General features: G+C 43.7%; 1 long non-coding RNA gene across 1 annotated transcript; it reads right to left on the minus strand.

Moving 5' to 3' along the window:
• Positions 1 to 1,279: 1,279 nt before the first annotated feature.
• LOC127118397 (uncharacterized) lies at positions 1,280 to 17,038 on the minus strand. The gene is made up of 3 exons (XR_007802198.1): positions 16,512 to 17,038; positions 1,608 to 2,056; positions 1,280 to 1,402 (listed from the first exon to the last, which is right to left on the minus strand). It is a non-coding gene; the product is annotated as an uncharacterized LOC127118397 (long non-coding RNA).
• Between the last annotated feature and the right edge of the window lie 1,054 nt (positions 17,039 to 18,092).

Here is an 18,092-nt window from a genome sequence, read left to right on the forward strand (position 1 = left end):
TCATTCAGGTGAAGAAATTCCATTCATTACATGATCATGACGGGTCCGTTACATGAAAGAATGCAAAGAGAGGTGTGTTAACCAATAGTTGACTTTTTGACCAACGGTTGACTTTTTGGTCAACTTTGACCAAAGTCAACCCAAACCCTTAAGTCATGACCTATGCACATTCAAGCCTTGTCATTCACTCAAGTTTTGATTCCTGTGATTCATCTGAGAAGAGTTCATTGGCCATGTCATGTAAGGCATTCCATATCATGTTTAATTAATCCACTACAAAGTCAAGTTTTGATTCATGATAATTACAAGTATCCATTCATGTTCAAGAATTAATTTCAAGTGTCAAGATCAAGTCAAAATCTCACATTCATTCACAATCATTTACAATTCATCACAAATGTCCAATCATTAGGGAAAATACAAAAAAAAAATAAGCTTTAACCGATTGTTGACTTTGGTCAACGGTCGACTTTTTGGTCAACTTTGACCAAAGTCAACTCATCCATTTTTAACCATCTTAGGCCTAATCTAGCTCTTTTCCCGTGATTTATCATCCAAGAGTCGTTTTTTGATGGGTTTGACTTTGTATCTTCATGTCCAAGCAACTTGTCTCATTTTCAACTTCATGTGTACCCTGCAATGACTTGGTCTTGTGCTTTTGCCAACCTTGGTGCTGCACTGCTAACAGGGACTTTGCGTGCACCGAAACCAAGCCTCACAGTCACATGATTTGATACTACACTTACATCTGCCATTTGAATGAAAGAATGCTCATGAGTTTGGTCTAAGACTCACTGATAACCATCCTGCCGTCATTCTGCATCAGCCTGCAAGGAAACTGGCCGGCACACGGTCAAGTAGGAATAGGTCTTTCGATTGCATCCGTCACCTTTGCTCCCTGAGTCTCCAGCAAAACAGAATGCTAATTTTGGACTATGTGAAGGTTCTGCTTAGCTCAAGAAGAAAAGACTGTGTGGAAAAGGCTACATACAATGCTTTGAAGCAAACCTGCAACAACTTGAAACAACAACACTGTCAAAGGAAGTGATTGACTCGGAGGTCAGGATGCCATCATATATATGTGTATGGAAGCTGCCGCGGTCCAACAAAGTGGGAGTTGTACGAGCGGCATGAGCGTGTCGCATCCTGCAATTTCCACGATCCAGCACAGCAGGTTATTTTTGGACAAACTCTGCATAAACAGTCAAATCCTGTTAGAAACCTGCGGTTCAGAGCATCATTAAGGGAACCACCAAGTATGAATAGAAACTTGTAGTAAGGCCATCTCAACCCGAATGCAACCGGCAATGAGGCTTCAAAGCCTAACCTTTGTAATCCTTGGCTTGACCGCTGTAGTGCAAAGCGGACGATGTGCAATACCAATTCCATGACAGCATGTGTCCTGCGAAATTCAAATCAACAATCATCCAAATGACAGTCCAATTCAAATCAGTGATTGTTCAAGCAGCAAACCAGTTCTTGAATATAAGCTAGTTTGGTTCAATACGGATATCCACAGTTAGATCAAAGATTGAAGGAAAATGCAATTAGAAAATGGGGACTTGTGGTAAATCTCACGTGAACTTAATTCATTATTTAAGACTCACCTTCACTTAATGCCAGCTGGATGGTGCAGATTGAATCATTTCAGATTTAATTCTCCAATTTGCCCCTTAGATCCTGCTATATAAGCTGCAATCATTGCCAATCATTGGTTTCAGAAAATTTTCCCTCTCATTCCAAAATCGTTTTTGCCTTCAATCCTTCAACCTCTAACAAACTTTTCCAGATTCTTCTTCAACCTGTAACTAACCTTCAACCATGCTCATCATCACGATCCAGATTCTTCTTCTTCCTCCATCACCTAATCTTCTTCAACATCAACCTTCACCTTCCAATCCACACCTTCACTAAACTCCGAACTCCATGGCCAAATCTTCAACCACCACGGATCCGTAACCGTAATCTCCATCTTCACAAATCACCAAACCTTCCCTCAACTCTGAACCATTCGAACCTCACCAATCTTCACTCACCATTTTTAACTACACGCAACCTTCCAAGAATGAAACAGAAAGAGAGATTGAAGAAGTAGCAAAAACCAAAAACCACAACTCCATAGCCAAAAGAGTTTCATAGAATTCAGAAAAACAAACTACGAACGAGAAGAAGAAGAAGGATCATCGGAGCTTACGATTCGGCCGGACTTCGGATCGGATACAGATTCGTTCGAGATCTCGCGGAAATTACTCTGGATTCTTCGTTGATTCATTCTCTTCATCAACCGCAACCAATCTCCGTTCACCGAACCACCGTAACCGTAACCAATCTCCATCACCTATTCAATTCTTGAACCTCAACACTTCACCATCAACAAGCAACAACTCACCAGAATTGCTCCAAGAAAGAGACGAAGGAGAAGATTTTTCCCTTCATTCGAAAAAGCACCGTGCAATCGCTTCCCTCCCACCTTCAGTACACGCTCATTTCCAATTGCTGTGAGAGCTTCATCACTCGAAGCTCTACACGGCCGAGCTAAGCCACCTCCACCGCCGGAAGCTTCGAAGCTCGAAGAACGTCACCGCTCACACGCTTTCAATTCACTCCAACAGTGCGAGAAGATGAAGAGAGGCGTTTAGAAGCTGTGTTCGTGTTCGTCATCATCGTCGCCACCTTCGTCGTCATCTTCGCCAGGTAATTCTTAATCCTTATGCTTACGCTTCGATTCCTTTGCCATGACGATGTATGGAATTTTGGACGAAGTTATTGGTTACCGTTGTGTAATCGATTGTGAGTTTTAAGAACAATCTCCATATGAGACTTGAGAACCTTTCTGCTTGTGAATAAGCGCGTCCGAATAAGCGCTTTTGTGTTTAGTTGTCTTTTTTTTTTTGTTATTTAGTTTCAATAGATACAGTGTATGTGATGGTTATGGACCAAGCAGCATGGCAAGGCTTTTCCTATCCGTACGCCCCCCTCCGATTGGGCTTGTTGAATCCAAGGCCCATTCTGGAAAGTTTAGGTTTAGATTAGTATAAATGGATTAGGTTAGCTTAATTTTAGGATTAAGAGTTGATTAGAAGATATTAGAAGCTGATTAGAAATTTTAGTTAATGATTAGAAATATTATTAGAAGCTAATTTCAGAATTTTATCATTTCAAGTATTTGCAATTAGATAATTAGAAATGGGGATTTTAGGATTAAGTACTTAGGATGTTAGGTAATTGGCTTTTTAGGATTTTAATAAGGCATTAAAATTTGGTTAGAATCTAATTAGAATATGTTAGATAATTTTGAAGAATGTTAAATCTAGTGTAGATTTTAATTGATTTTAGTTAGGAGTTTCATAAATAGAAATTTAATTCAAAATTAACCCCTAACTGTGAAATGACCATTCTACCCCTAGGCTTAGAAATAATTCAATCTTGCATGCTCCCTTAATTTTAGGACATGTTAGTAATTGATTAAATGAGCTTCATGTGGAGTTTGAGCTTCTGTTTTGGATTTTTTATCCTCTTTTGACCCTAGGCTTCGACCTAGCGGTTTGGACTTATCATTTGAATTGTGATTTCAGGTTCAAGAATACATCTCCATGAGTGATGATGCTCCTTCATTTGAGCTTAACCATTTGTTGTTGTTGGCTAACCATTGTGTTGTTTTGTAGGCCTTAATGGGGGATTCACTTGTGTTCATGGATCGCTCATTGTTGTCTGATTGCTTTGTCTGTCTGTTTAATATTGACTGTTGATCGTTTGTCTATACAGTTTAACTGATTGTTTTAGATTTTTTCACAGGTACCTAAGTGGCTTTGAGTTCATTTTGAACTTTGCTTTGCTAGCTTGTGGTTGCTTACCACCGAGGTATAATCTTCTGACTTCATGTAGTCTGGAAGACCTGGCCTGTTACTTGGCCAGGCAACTGTCTGAAGTCCTCCTTAAGAGGCGATGTTTGTGGTTGTTTATTTTTTGTGCCCAAGCAGGTGAAAGACCTCTATGAGGCAATTGGTGGATCAAAGGGATATGTAGCCTATCCCCCACTATTCTGTTGAGTCGTCCCTCTGCTCACACGGCTGTGTGTTGATGCATTGGGACACGAACCCAAGATCTTGTACATTGTACAGTCGAGTCTATGTCCTGAGCGTAGAAGGGTCCCCCCATTCTGGACCCACGCTCCCTTGTCTGATGCTCTCTCTGACCAGAGATAGAAGCAATGAGGCACGCCCCTCATCACCTTTCATCAGCTTCACCTTAGCCCCTCAATGGCAAGGTTAAGAGCTAACCTTACCCCGATACAGAGGCTTGTTTGTTGAGGTTGATATGACCCCTCGAATAAAGCCTAGCCCTGATGTTTGAGCCCCTTGTTGGTGTGTTTATTTCATGCTGTATATGTTTGTGTGGTGTGATTGTATCCCCTAGGTTTGCTAGACTCCGCGTAGTCTCATTTGCATGTCAATTAAGGTAGCACGGTTCCTTCGTATAGGACTTCCTTTCTTGCTTGAGCTTTCCTAAAACACAAACAAACATTATCCCCTCTTAAGGATACGTCAACTCCTTCTACTACAGGTGAGTAAGTCTCCAAAGGTCGAGCATCCGGTAGATTGCGTAGTGACGTCGTCCACTTAAAAAACACAAACCAACAAGAATAGTTTAGCCGAACTACGGCAACTCTGATTCTCATGTTCAGATGAGATACGTAGGCACGAGATGCGATGTCTTGTCGAGTTTGACTAACAACTAACATTAATTCTTTTCTCTCGCCCTCGTTGCGATTGAGACCTCCCCTTTCTCTTGCCCTAGTTGCAATCGAGACCCTTCTTCTTCCTGTGTCTTGTTGTGTGCTTGGAAGCTGATGTAAGTCTATCGAGTGGCATTCGGGTTCCAGTGTGCGTGTGTTTTGGTTCGGATGCTGATGTAAGCCCAGTGATTGGCATTCAGGCTCCATGTTAGCCTTATTGTGTGTGTTTTGGTTCGGATGCTGATGTAAGCCCAGTGATTGGCATTGAGGCTCCATGTTTGCCTTTGCCTGTGTTTGTTTGTGTGCGTGTTAGCCGAGCTACGAATGCTCTGATTCTCCTCCGTCCAAAGGAGATACGTATGCATAGGATGCGACATCCTAGCGAGCATGTGTCGTTTCCCCCATCCGAACTACTTTGACTCTGATGTCTATGCTTGATAGACTAAGTAGGCCCAGGATGCGATATCCTGCCGAGTTAGTCTTGTTTGCTTTCCCGTGTCTCTTTCAGCCAGTGTGTGTGTGTTTGTGAGCAGTGTTTTAGCAACCATTTTCCTTCCTATTGTGCGTGGATCCCGTCGAGTACGACGGATGCGTAAGGGTGCTAATACCTTCCCTTCGCATAACCGACTCCCGATCCCATTCTCTTTGGTCGCGAGACCATGCTTTTTCCAGGTTTACTCTGAGCGTTTCCTTTCCCTCTTTTGGGATAAATAACGCACGGTGGCGGCTCTGTTGTTCTTGTTTTCCCGCCGGTTTTTCGCGTAATGCGACAGCTGGCGACTCTGCTGGGGAAGTGATTTTCTAGAGAAGTTGACCTGTGCTGGTCCTTCTTCCCTAAGCGAGTCTCTCCTAGCGCTCTCTAGGTTAGGGCTTTGGTTGTTATTTGCTGCTTTATTTATTGCATTCATTATTCATTGTTTGCATTCAATGTGTGCATTAATGTTTGCATTCATTCAGTTCATCTGCTGTGCTAGCTGTGTTTTCTCTGATTGGGGGTGGGAGTTACTTGAGGTAAAAGGCCCAATACCCAGGCTATGAGTGCAATCTAGGAAACCTAGGAATAAAGTGATTCATGGGAAGCGGGTGGTATGCGCCACTTAGCGGAACATTGACATCACGAGCAGTTCAGATTCTGATGGGGTATCATCGGTGCATATATCTGGTGTGCACAGGATGATATTCTTGAAAGGGTTGTTTATCCTGCGTTTCTCTCGACCTAACCCGGGCCTAGATGACACCCGTGAGTGGGAGGGAATGATTATTACAGGTACAGTTGCTGACTGGTTGGTGACTTGTTGGTGACTCTTGGTACTGATGGTGACTGTGAATTGTGGACACTTATTTCTGGGACGCCGGAGTTCTGTCCATGGTTTATCAACGGGTTCCGTTTATTTCGGATCCCCGGGTTGAATTTGAGAGTACCTGTTCAGAGGATCTGATTGTCATCCGTTCAGTGGATGTTCCTGTGATGATAGTGATGTAATCTCCGGTTCCGTTTATTTCGGAACTTCCCAAGTCGGATTTATGGTGACTTGGTCCCTCAAATGACTGTGACTGGTTCAGAGAATGGGTCTTCAGATGACTTGGTGGCACAGTGACCTGCATTCATGCATTTGCATCGGTCTCATTTCGCATTCATCTGCATCCCACTCATGTCTACCCGTACTCGGGGTCCATCTTTGATTGAGATTCTGGTTGAGAGACGTCCAGATGTCCGAATGTTGTTGATGAAAAATTATTTGTCTCAGTGACGCTGGAATCAAAGGACAAAATATTCCTAGTACGGATAGACATTGCATGTGTGAGTCATACTAACCCATTTGTTGTTTTGTAGGTTTCGGTATTCAACCGGTGCGCATAGCTCGTCTGTTCAGATATCCTGCTAGGGGCCACAAATCCAAACTGATGGATCCACTCAACACCGGTAAAGGCAGACATGTTTGGGATCGGTTATCGGCCAGATCAAGAGTCGTCTAGACCAAACAGAGGACGTCGTCCATCGTACACCTTTGTCAGTGCAGGAATGCTGGATCCTGGTCATGCTTGTTCAGTGAGTGAGGAGATCGACTGTGACCATGAGCTCGAGTTGTGGATAAAGTCGTGCGCACCAGGCAATTGGAAGGCCTCCAAAATCACCACTGTCGCTCATCCGGAAGTGTAGCATTTCTGTGTTTTAATTTTGTTTGCATGAAAGCCATACGTTTTGCCCGAAACGTAATGGTCTATTGTAAGGGTCATCTCATGTGTTTCATTTTGCAACATTTTGCATCAGTAATAAATGGATGTTTTTGTGATCAAAAGCGGTGTTCCCTGTTTTTCATTTTTTGCAGTTTTAAAAAAATAAAAATGGCAATGTTTTTCGTTTTTCTTTTGAACTTGTCTCGTTCCAACCACAAAAGTGATTACCCTCCTGATCTCATCGATAACAATTTGGTTACACCTCTATATGACTTCGACAATCCAAGCTATCATGCCGAAGAAGAAGGCGAATAAGATTGTGATCTACGGGAATTAGCCAGGTTGTTGAAACAAGAGGATAAGGTGATTCAACCACGCGAGGAGCGGGTCAAGATGGTAATCCCAAGTACCGCCGAGGTCAGAAGGGAAATGAAAGTTGAGGCCGCTTCAGAGGCAAGTCAAGAGCAGAATGGTAGCCCTGTTGAAAGAGCAGGTTGATATCTTCACCTGGTTGCATCCAGATACACCAGGGTGGAATACCCATGTTATGGGGCACGAGCTACCATCGAGAGAAGACTATCCTCTAGTGAAGAAGAAGGCCGGTGCCACGAATCAAAGGGCTACGGTGACTTTGTTTCATGATATGACTCATCGTGAAAGCGAATGCCATGTTGATGACATGATGACAAAGTCCCAAGCAGAAGAGGGGCACCCGGTGGACTTGATCAAGTTGTTTGACCGGTGGACTTGAGTCTAAGTCAGTGCACTTATGGAGTGCTGTCCAGCAAGTTGCCGAGGCATGTTGTGAATGAAAGAGGAATCGAGGTTTTCCTGCAAAAAAAAAAAAAGAAAAAAAACAATGCAAGAAACGCCTGAACCAAAAACAAACAAAAAAAGAGAGAAAAGAAATCAAATGGTCAGGTGGAATGATGACTGCCAAGGGGCATGGAAAGAAAAAATGAGTAGCAGGAACCTCTGATTCTGATGCCTTCCTTGGAAGAAACAACTGTTAATCTGGTACTTGACAGCCCTCAAGGGGTCTACGAGGTGTGTATGTGTCAGCATGACGAGTCTTGTCGAAAAGAACATGCAATTTACCTAAGCAAAAAGTTTATCGACCGTGAAACAATACACTCACTGCTCGAGAAAACTTGATGTACTTTGGCATAGGCTGCTCGCCGACTGAGACAGTATGCTGGTTCATACCACCTTGTGGATGTCCAAAATGGATCTGATCAAGTATGTGCTTGAGGAGATAGCGTTGAACGGACGGGTTGCGAGAGGGCAAATGGTGTCGACTGAATACGATATTCGGTATACCTCCCAGAAAAAAATCAAGAAGAGGGTATCGTATGGTTATCTCGCCCAACAACCCATCGATGATTCTCAACCAAGGAAGTTTGAAGTCCCTGATGAGGACATCTCGAGGTACTCAAATCGAAAGATTGAGAGTGACCGATCCCGGAGGAGGGGCCTGACCTTGAATCCGAACGGATTCTGATGTCTGATGGGGAGAGTTTAAAGTGAATGAGCTAGTGCTTCCCCGATAACAGTTGAACGTGCCAGTGATAGTGGCTGAGTACGAAGTTGGTATCCTGAGTGTCGTACTTCGGTACGTGCATCTACTGGGGCAACGCCTTCCTCATTCAGTACGAGATGGGAGTGATATCGCCTGCTGGAGGCCAGATCTCATTGTGGAGAGTCCAGATGGATGAGAAGTTAGAAAAGGGTGAGTGGATGAGGACTCGGTATAACGCGTTGAGCCTGACTGAGGAAAGAGGCTGACAGTTACTTGTCATGGGGCAGTTGTACCCAGTAAATGAAGCGTGTTGTTAACCGAGAAGTGGGACCTCGGGGGTAGCATGGAAGAGATGTGGTGTTGAAAAGGATCCTTCCTCCTCAACGATCGTGGGGCAAATGGATAAACGGTTATGAATGTCCGTTCATGGTCAAAAAAAAAAGTCTCCTCTAACAGAGCCTTGTGATCGACGACCACGGATGATGAGGATTTTCCATCCCCTGCGGATGCGGACGCAGTTAAAAGATACTTCGTGAAAAAGAGACCCGCTGGACAAAAAAGAATAAAAGGGTCCAGGAAAAAAAGGGCATCCCGGCAAACCAAAAAAAAAAAAAAAAGAGAAAAGGTTCGGGCAAAAGTTAGGGATAAGAAAAGAAAAGAATTGTACACCCGGCAAGTCGAAAACCCCACAAGGGCGACTTGGGCAAAAAAGGGTATCCCGGTGGACTGAAACCCGAAAGGGCGGTCCAGGCAAAAGAGGGATTGAAACGAACAACTGCGTCTAGCGTGATCGTTTGAGCTTTAGATGACTCGGCTAATCTCCGACAGAGATCGATCGGAAGCGTCTGGTTCAGAAGGCCGAAAGTGAGGAAAGTCTTGAGGACATATGGGGTGTAACCGAGTTGGAACCCGATGAGATCACGGTTCCGCATTGCCAATAGGATAGATTTTTTCCTTTGTGCGCAATCACCTCTTTCCAGGGTTTGCTTCCTGTGTGTTGCTCGGTTTTGAGCTATTTTTTTTCAGTCAATAAAATGCGTATTCAGTCAAATAGTTTTGTTTTTGTTTTCATTACCGCTATGATTACGAAAACATCTGTTCGTTTTGATAAGAATATTTGCATTTTGAAACATAGAGGTCCCTTCCGATGCATGCTTATAAGATTGAAATCTGGAAATCTTATTCGGAAGTTTGAGTGACCAAGATGTTGAAGTGTTGGCACGCCTGGGGCACGCTTTTATCTAACAATCTCTTGTGCAGGTGCTGTTAGATATCTTCATTCACTGGCAAGTAGTGATATGAAGCCTTTTGACAAAAGATCCCCACAGAGTCCAACCAGGGGCAAGGGATAGACGAACAATGAAAGGACGACGAAAGAAGGATTACGACGACGATCCTGGAGGGTTAATCAAGAAGACTCTTCAAAGTCTGAGGACCGGGAAGTTTGTGAATCCCAGGAATTCGATCCTCGTGAGATGAACCAGAAAAGTCCAGGCAAGTCTGGGAGTTCTCAAAAGTGGAAAGTCAACACTGTGGTAGGATGGTGAACACCAGTGTTCGACGAATCGAAGGGCGGCCCGTGTCTGATAGGCCGTATATCTCCCTAGTGGGTGTGAGAAGGTTATCTCCCTAACAGATTTGAGATCAGTGCCTCCTCAGCATGCCTGAAGGTTACCATATCCCCAGCGAAGTCGTGACTGTTTCCCAAGTCTGAAGCTGTCTTCCCAGCAGAGTTTGTGTTGATGGTTTTCCCTCAGAGAGGTTCTCAAGCGGATTGAGTTCGGAGGATCATCCCCAGTAGAGACCAGCATGGGTTGCCTCCCCTAGCTGGATAATCTCCAAGCAGTTCGGGTTCGATGGAGTTCATCCCCAGCAAGGATTGTCTTCCCCCAGCAGGGTGGAAATTGACGTGATAATGAGATCCTCAGCACAGTTCCTGGAGTTCCCCGGTGTTGTCTCTGGAGGGGACGTATTTTTATGCATCCATCATTTAGACAAGCATAGCATATTGCATCATTAGTGCATAGCATTTCCGTGATCATGGGGCATTGTGTAAAACAAAAAAAAAAAACTCACGCATCAACATTGCAAACATGTCCATTAGCCCTAGGTAGTGGTGACCAGCCGAGATTGGGTTGCTGGAAAGAGTTTAGCATCGCGCCATTGGATCGGCTTCAGAGCTGAGTTCCCCAGCATGGTTGAGAGGTTGGTGTTTTCTCAGCAAGCGACTCCTTAGTCGAGCGGGTATCCCCAGCAGTACAATTCCCCTAGCAGGTGTGGGTGTGTCTGATCTCTCCATGTAGAGTCTACCCCTTAAACAGAAAAGTGTCTACCATTTCCTTCTGTCTTCCCCACTGAGTTAGATCCTCGTGGATGACGGTTGTTTCCGTTCCCTCCCTCACGGGATGGGTTTTCCCTATTGAGTTCTTTCCTCATTAGGACGAGTCTTGTTTCAGTCTGCCTTTTGGGATTGATCCTAAATTGGCTCCCCGTTGACTGTTTGTGGGCCTCTACCTACAAACCGGTAGTTGTAAGTCCTATCGTTGTGGTTTTCTACCCAACCGGTAGTTGTAAAATCCCACTTTCATCCCCTAGCAGAGGTAACCTTTGTGGTTCATTCTGTCGGTTGGCCTCTACCTGCAAACCGGTAGTTGTAAGTCCTATCTTTGTGGTTTTCTACCTACTAGCTGGTAGTTGTAAAATCCCACGTTCTCCCCTTGGTGGAGTTGAACCTTTGTGCTCATCCTGATTGAGGACGGTTACCTTTTCCGTGGTTTTCTGCCTACAAACCGGTAGATGTAATCCCCTCTTTGTAGTTATCAGTACCCAGTTTGCGGTATTGATAGTCTTGTCCACTCTGGATACTTGCCTTGATCAAGCAGTATTGTCCCCAGTGGGTCTTCCCCTTCCTTTTGGGCACTTGCTCCGAGTAAGCAACTTTATCCCCTTTTGATTGGTCATCTTTTGCATACCTATTCCTGGTACCCCGATGCCTTTCTTTTCGGTCGTTTATCCATTTAACAACCTGCAACCCGGTTATGGATAATCTTCCATGCGAGTGTATTATCTACGTTTTGACGGCTATAGATAATATGTCTCATGCGCTCTTGGGTCGAAGTCGTCCTCCCCAGTCGAGTAAGATTCGTATTCCTTGTGGAATCGAATTTCCATCCTTTAACAAGTTTGCTTTCGCTCTCTTCAGGATGATGTCGGTCGATCTATCCATCTAACAACCTACAACCCGGTTATGGATAATCTTCCATGCGAGTCTGTTATCTACGTTTTGACGGCTATAGATAATATGTCTCATGCGCTCTTGGGTCGAAGTCGTCCTCCCCAGTCGAGTAAGGTTCGTATTCCCCGTGGAATCGAATGTCCATCCTTTAACAAGACCGCTTTTCTAGCCCTCTTCAGGATGTTGAGTGTTTTGGAACCCAAACCAATTCACGCTCTGGTCGGTCACCCGTTTCATACCTACAATCCGGTATCCTTGGTGTTCCTTCCCGTTTGCTCGCTGTCGTGACCTTGTTCCCCAGTGAGATCCCCTGCAAGTGTGTAGCCTTGCCCTGCCATCTTGTAGATGCCAGTATCCTGTCAGCACCCGCGTGTGTTATTTCTTTGGTGTCGGTAAACACCGTCTTTCGGTGATTTCCAGTCATGCGTAAGTGTCTGGTCTTCTTTGGTGTCGGTAAACACCATCTTTCGGTGCTTTCCCAGTCATGCGTAGTGTCTGGTTTGCTTTGATGTCGGTAAACGTCATCTTTCGATGTTCGTAACGTCGTCCCTTCCCTAGAGAAGATTACTCCTCTCCGTTGGTGTCGATAAACGTCGAGTTTTTCCTATGCGTCCGTTGGCGTATAGTTGATATCTTTCCCCACAGGGTCGTCCCCAGAAGAATCCTCCTCTCCGTTGGTGTCGATAAACGTCGAGTTTTTCCTAGCCGTCCGCTGACGTCTAGTTGTTTATTCCCCATAGATCATTTGGTAATGCCTTATGATTCCCCTCAGAGTCCTCCTCTCCGTTGGTGTCGATAAACGTCGAGTTTTTCCTATACGTCCTATGACGTCTAGTTGTACCCTTCCCCAAGTGGATTTACCTCCCCGTTGGTTTCGATAAACGTTGTGTTTTTCTCATTCGTCCGTTGACGTCTGATTGTATACCCTATTCCCAGTCATTCATTAATGTCTGGTTGATTTCCCAGCCAGAATCCCCAGTAGACGTCCTATTTGGTGTCCGGTTGTGGTCTCCCTTTCGTCCTATGACGTCTGGCTGAGTTTTCTCCTTCTCCGTTGGTGTCGATAAACGTTGAGTCTCCCTCTCGTCCTATGACGTCTGGCTGAGTTTTCTCCTTCTCCGTTGGTGTCGATAAACGTTGAGTCTCCCTTTCGTCCTATGACGTCTGGCTGAGTTTCCTCCTCTCCGTTGGTGTCGATAAACGTCGAGTTTTTCCTATTCATCCTATGATGTCTAGCTGTACCCTTTCCCCATGCGGATTTACCTCTCCGTTGGTTTCGATAAACGTCGAGTTTTTCTCATTCGTCCATGAACGTCTGATTGTATACCCTAGTCCCAGTCATTCATTAATGTCTGGTTGATTCCCAGCCAGAATTCCCAGTAGACGTCCTATTCGGTTTCCGGTTGTGGTGCCTTTCCCTCGTGAAGTGGCTTTCTCCTTCTCCCTTTCGTCCTATGACGTCTGGTCGAGTCTCCCTTTCATCCTATGATGTCTGGTTGAGTTTTCTCCTTCTCCGTTGGTGTCGATAAACGTTGAGTCTCCCTCTCGTCCTATGACGTCTGGCTGAGTTTCCTCCTTCTCCGTTGGTGTCGATAAACGTTGAGTCTCCCTTTCGTCCTATGACGTCTGGCTGAGTTTTCTCCTTCTCCGTTGGTGTCGATAAACGTTGAGTCTCCCTTTCGTCCTATGACGTCTGGCTGAGTTTCCTCCTTCTCCGTTGGTGTCGATAAACGTCGAGCTTCTCCCTTTCGTCCTATGACGTCTGGTCGAGTCTTCCCATTCATCCTATGATGTTTGGTTACCTCTCCGTTGGTCTTGGTAAACGTTGAGTTTTTCCCCATTACGTCCGCTGACGTATGGTTGTATCCTTTCCTGGTTATCCCCAGTAGAGTTGAGTTACCTCTCCGTTGGTTTTGGTAAACGTTGAGTTTTGCCCATTTCGTCCGCTGACGCATGGTTGTATCGCTATCCCCGCCTTTCATCCTATGATGTCTGGTTACCTCTCCGTTGGTCTTGGTAAACGTTGAGTTTTTCCCCATTACGTCCGCTGACGTATGGTTGTATCCTTTCCTGGTTATCCCCAGTAGAGTTGAGTTACCTCTCCGTTGGTCTTGGTAAACGTTGAGTTTTTCCTAGTTGTCCGCTGGCATCTAGTTGAGATTTCTGATTCCCATTCATCGTGTGTCGATGTCTGGATGTGGTTGTACCCTGAAAACAGAAAAAACAAGAAAACGGAAAATTCCCAGCAGTGTGCAAATTTCTACGGTTCTTGGTATTCAATCCCTGTTTACCCTGAAAGTCTGACAGCCATTGCTCTCATCCATTCGGGTTCCCAGTTGATTGAATAGGGGCAGCTGTAGCACCTCAAATTTGCACCCTACCATTTTGTACATTCATTTCATTTCTAGGTTAGTAACATTTGCATATCATCATAAGCATGCATTTCATCTACATAAGCAAGGTTCAATACAAGAGAGCAGTGACTTGAATTCAGAGCTTTATTCTTACACCTAGTGGAAACTAGGATTTCTCAGCGAATTCGGGGTGGCCCCAATCGAAGCCTAGTGTGGAGATGTTTGGGTATTATGCTTAAATCTGGTGTCAATGGTGGTTTCTGGAGGGATCAAGACCATGATTTAAAGGCCTTTACTTGGTCATGGTTTCATACCCTAATCAGGTCAAACTCCTATATTGTGGCTTCCTAATCTTAGTTCGGCTGGTACATCATCATTCAGGAGGCTTAATCTCCTTGTTTGGTTAAATGGCATTCAGCAACTTCTTGTTCCTAGTTCATTCAGGTGAAGAAATTCCATTCATTACATGATCATGACGGGTCCGTTACATGAAAGAATGCAAAGAGAGGTGTGTTAACCAATAGTTGACTTTTTGACCAACGGTTGACTTTTTGGTCAACTTTGACCAAAGTCAACCCAAACCCTTAAGTCATGACCTATGCACATTCAAGCCTTGTCATTCACTCAAGTTTTGATTCCTGTGATTCATCTGAGAAGAGTTCATTGGCCATGTCATGTAAGGCATTCCATATCATGTTTAATTAATCCACTACAAAGTCAAGTTTTGATTCATGATAATTACAAGTATCCATTCATGTTCAAGAATTAATTTCAAGTGTCAAGATCAAGTCAAAATCTCACATTCATTCACAATCATTTACAATTCATCACAAATGTCCAATCATTAGGGAAAATACAAAAAAAAATAAGCTTTAACCGATTGTTGACTTTGGTCAACGGTCGACTTTTTGGTCAACTTTGACCAAAGTCAACTCATCCATTTTTAACCATCTTAGGCCTAATCTAGCTCTTTTCCCGTGATTTATCATCCAAGAGTCGTTTTTGATGGGTTTGACTTTGTATCTTCATGTCCAAGCAACTTGTCTCATTTTCAACTTCATGTGTACCCTGCAATGACTTGGTCTTGTGCTTTTGCCAACCTTGGTGCTGCACTGCTAACAGGGACTTTGCGTGCACCGAAACCAAGCCTCACAGTCACATGATTTGATACTACACTTACATCTGCCATTTGAATGAAAGAATGCTCATGAGTTTGGTCTAAGACTCACTGATAACCATCCTGCCGTCATTCTGCATCAGCCTGCAAGGAAACTGGCTGGCACACGGTCAAGTAGGAATAGGTCTTTCGATTGCATCCGTCACCTTTGCTCCCTGAGTCTCCAGCAAAACAGAATGCTAATTTTGGACTATGTGAAGGTTCTGCTTAGCTCAAGAAGAAAAGACTGTGTGGAAAAGGCTACATACAATGCTTTGAAGCAAACCTGCAACAACTTGAAACAGCAACACTGTCAAAGGAAGTGATTGACTCGGAGGTCAGGATGCCATCATATATATGTGTATGGAAGCTGCCGCGGTCCAACAAAGTGGGAGTTGTACGAGCGGCATGAGCGTGTCGCATCCTGCAATTTCCACGATCCAGCACAGCAGGTTATTTTTGGACAAACTCTGCATAAACAGTCAAATCCTGTTAGAAACCTGCGGTTCAGAGCATCATTAAGGGAACCACCAAGTATGAATAGAAACTTGCAGCAAGGCCATCTCAACCCGAATGCAACCGGCAATGAGGCTTCAAAGCCTAACCTTTGTAATCCTTGGCTTGACCGCTGTAGTGCAAAGCGGACGATGTGCAATACCAATTCCATGACAGCATGTGTCCTGCGAAATTCAAATCAACAATCATCCAAATGACAGTCCAATTCAAATCAGTGATTATTCAAGCAGCAAACCAGTTCTTGAATATAAGCTAGTTTGGTTCAATACGGATATCCACAGTTAGATCAAAGATTGAAGGAAAATGCAATTAGAAAATGGGGACTTGTGGTAAATCTCACGTGAACTTAATTCATGATTTAAGACTCACCTTCACTTAATGCCAGCTGGATGGTGCAGATTGAATCATTTCAGATTTAATTCTCCAATTTGCCCCTTAGATCCTGCTATATAAGCTGCAATCATTGCCAATCATTGGTTTCAGAAAATTTTCCCTCTCATTCCAAAATCGTTTTTGCCTTCAATCCTTCAACCTCTAACAAACTTTTCCAGATTCTTCTTCAACCTGTAACTAACCTTCAACCATGCTCATCATCACGATCCAGATTCTTCTTCTTCCTCCATCACCTAATCTTCTTCAACATCAACCTTCACCTTCCAATCCACACCTTCACTAAACTCCGAACTCCATGGCCAAATCTTCAACCACCACGGATCCGTAACCGTAATCTCCATCTTCACAAATCACCAAACCTTCCCTCAACTCTGAACCATTCGAACCTCACCAATCTTCACTCACCATTTTTAACTACACACAACCTTCCAAGAATGAAACAGAAAGAGAGATTGAAGAAGTAGCAAAAACCAAAAACCACAACTCCATAGCCAAAAGAGTTTCACAGAATTCAGAAAAACAAACTAAGAACGAGAAGAAGAAGAAGGATCATCGGAGCTTACGATTCGGCCGGACTTCGGATCGGATACAGATTCGTTCGAGATCTCGCGGAAATTACTCTGGATTCTTCGTTGATTCATTCTCTTCATCAACCGCAACCAATCTCCGTTCACCGAACCACCGTAACCGTAACCAATCTCCATCACCTATTCAATTCTTGAACCTCAACACTTCACCATCAACAAGCAACAACTCACCAGAATTGCTCCAAGAAAGAGACGAAGGAGAAGATTTTTCCCTTCATTCGAAAAAGCACCGTGCAATTGCTTCCCTCCCACCTTCAGTACACGCTCATTTCCAATTGCTGTGAGAGCTTCATCACTCGAAGCTCTACACGGCCGAGCTAAGCCACCTCCACCGCCGGAAGCTTCGAAGCTCGAAGAACGTCACCGCTCACACGCTTTCAATTCACTCCAACAGTGCGAGAAGATGAAGAGAGGCGTTTAGAAGCTGTGTTCGTGTTCGTCATCATCGTCGCCACCTTCGTCGTCATCTTCGCCAGGTAATTCTTAATCCTTATGCTTACGCTTCGATTCCTTTGCCATGACGATGTATGGAATTTTGGACGAAGTTATTGGTTACCGTTGTGTAATCGATTGTGAGTTTTAAGAACAATCTCCATATGAGACTTGAGAACCTTTCTGCTTGTGAATAAGCGCGTCCGAATAAGCGCTTTTGTGTTTAGTTGTCTTTTTTTTTTTTGTTATTTAGTTTCAATAGATACAGTGTATGTGATGGTTATGGACCAAGCAGCATGGCAAGGCTTTTCCTATCCGTACCCCCCCCTCCGATTGGGCTTGTTGAATCCAAGGCCCATTCTGGAAAGTTTAGGTTTAGATTAGTATAAATGGATTAGGTTAGCTTAATTTTAGGATTAAGAGTTGATTAGAAGATATTAGAAGCTGATTAGAAATTTTAGTTAATGATTAGAAATATTATTAGAAGCTAATTTCAGAATTTTATCATTTCAATTATTTGCAATTAGATAATTAGAAATGGGGATTTTAGGATTAAGTACTTAGGATGTTAGGTAATTGGCTTTTTAGGATTTTAATAAGGCATTAAAATTTGGTTAGAATCTAATTAGAATATGTTAGATAATTTTGAAGAATGTTAAATCTAGTGTAGATTTTAATTGATTTTAGTTAGGAGTTTCATAAATAGAAATTTAATTCAAAATTAACCCCTAACTGTGAAATGACCATTCTACCCCTAGGCTTAGAAATAATTCAATCTTGCATGCTCCCTTAATTTTAGGACATGTTAGTAATTGATTAAATGAGCTTCATGTGGAGTTTGAGCTTCTGTTTTGGATTTTTTATCCTCTTTTGACCCTAGGCTTCGACCTAGCGGTTTGGACTTATCATTTGAATTGTGATTTTAGGTTCAAGAATACATCTCCATGAGTGATGATGCTCCTTCATTTGAGCTTAACCATTTGTTGT

Source organism: Lathyrus oleraceus, chromosome 2 (genome assembly GCF_024323335.1).
Source record: "Lathyrus oleraceus cultivar Zhongwan6 chromosome 2, CAAS_Psat_ZW6_1.0, whole genome shotgun sequence".
NCBI lineage: Eukaryota > Viridiplantae > Streptophyta > Magnoliopsida > Fabales > Fabaceae > Lathyrus > Lathyrus oleraceus.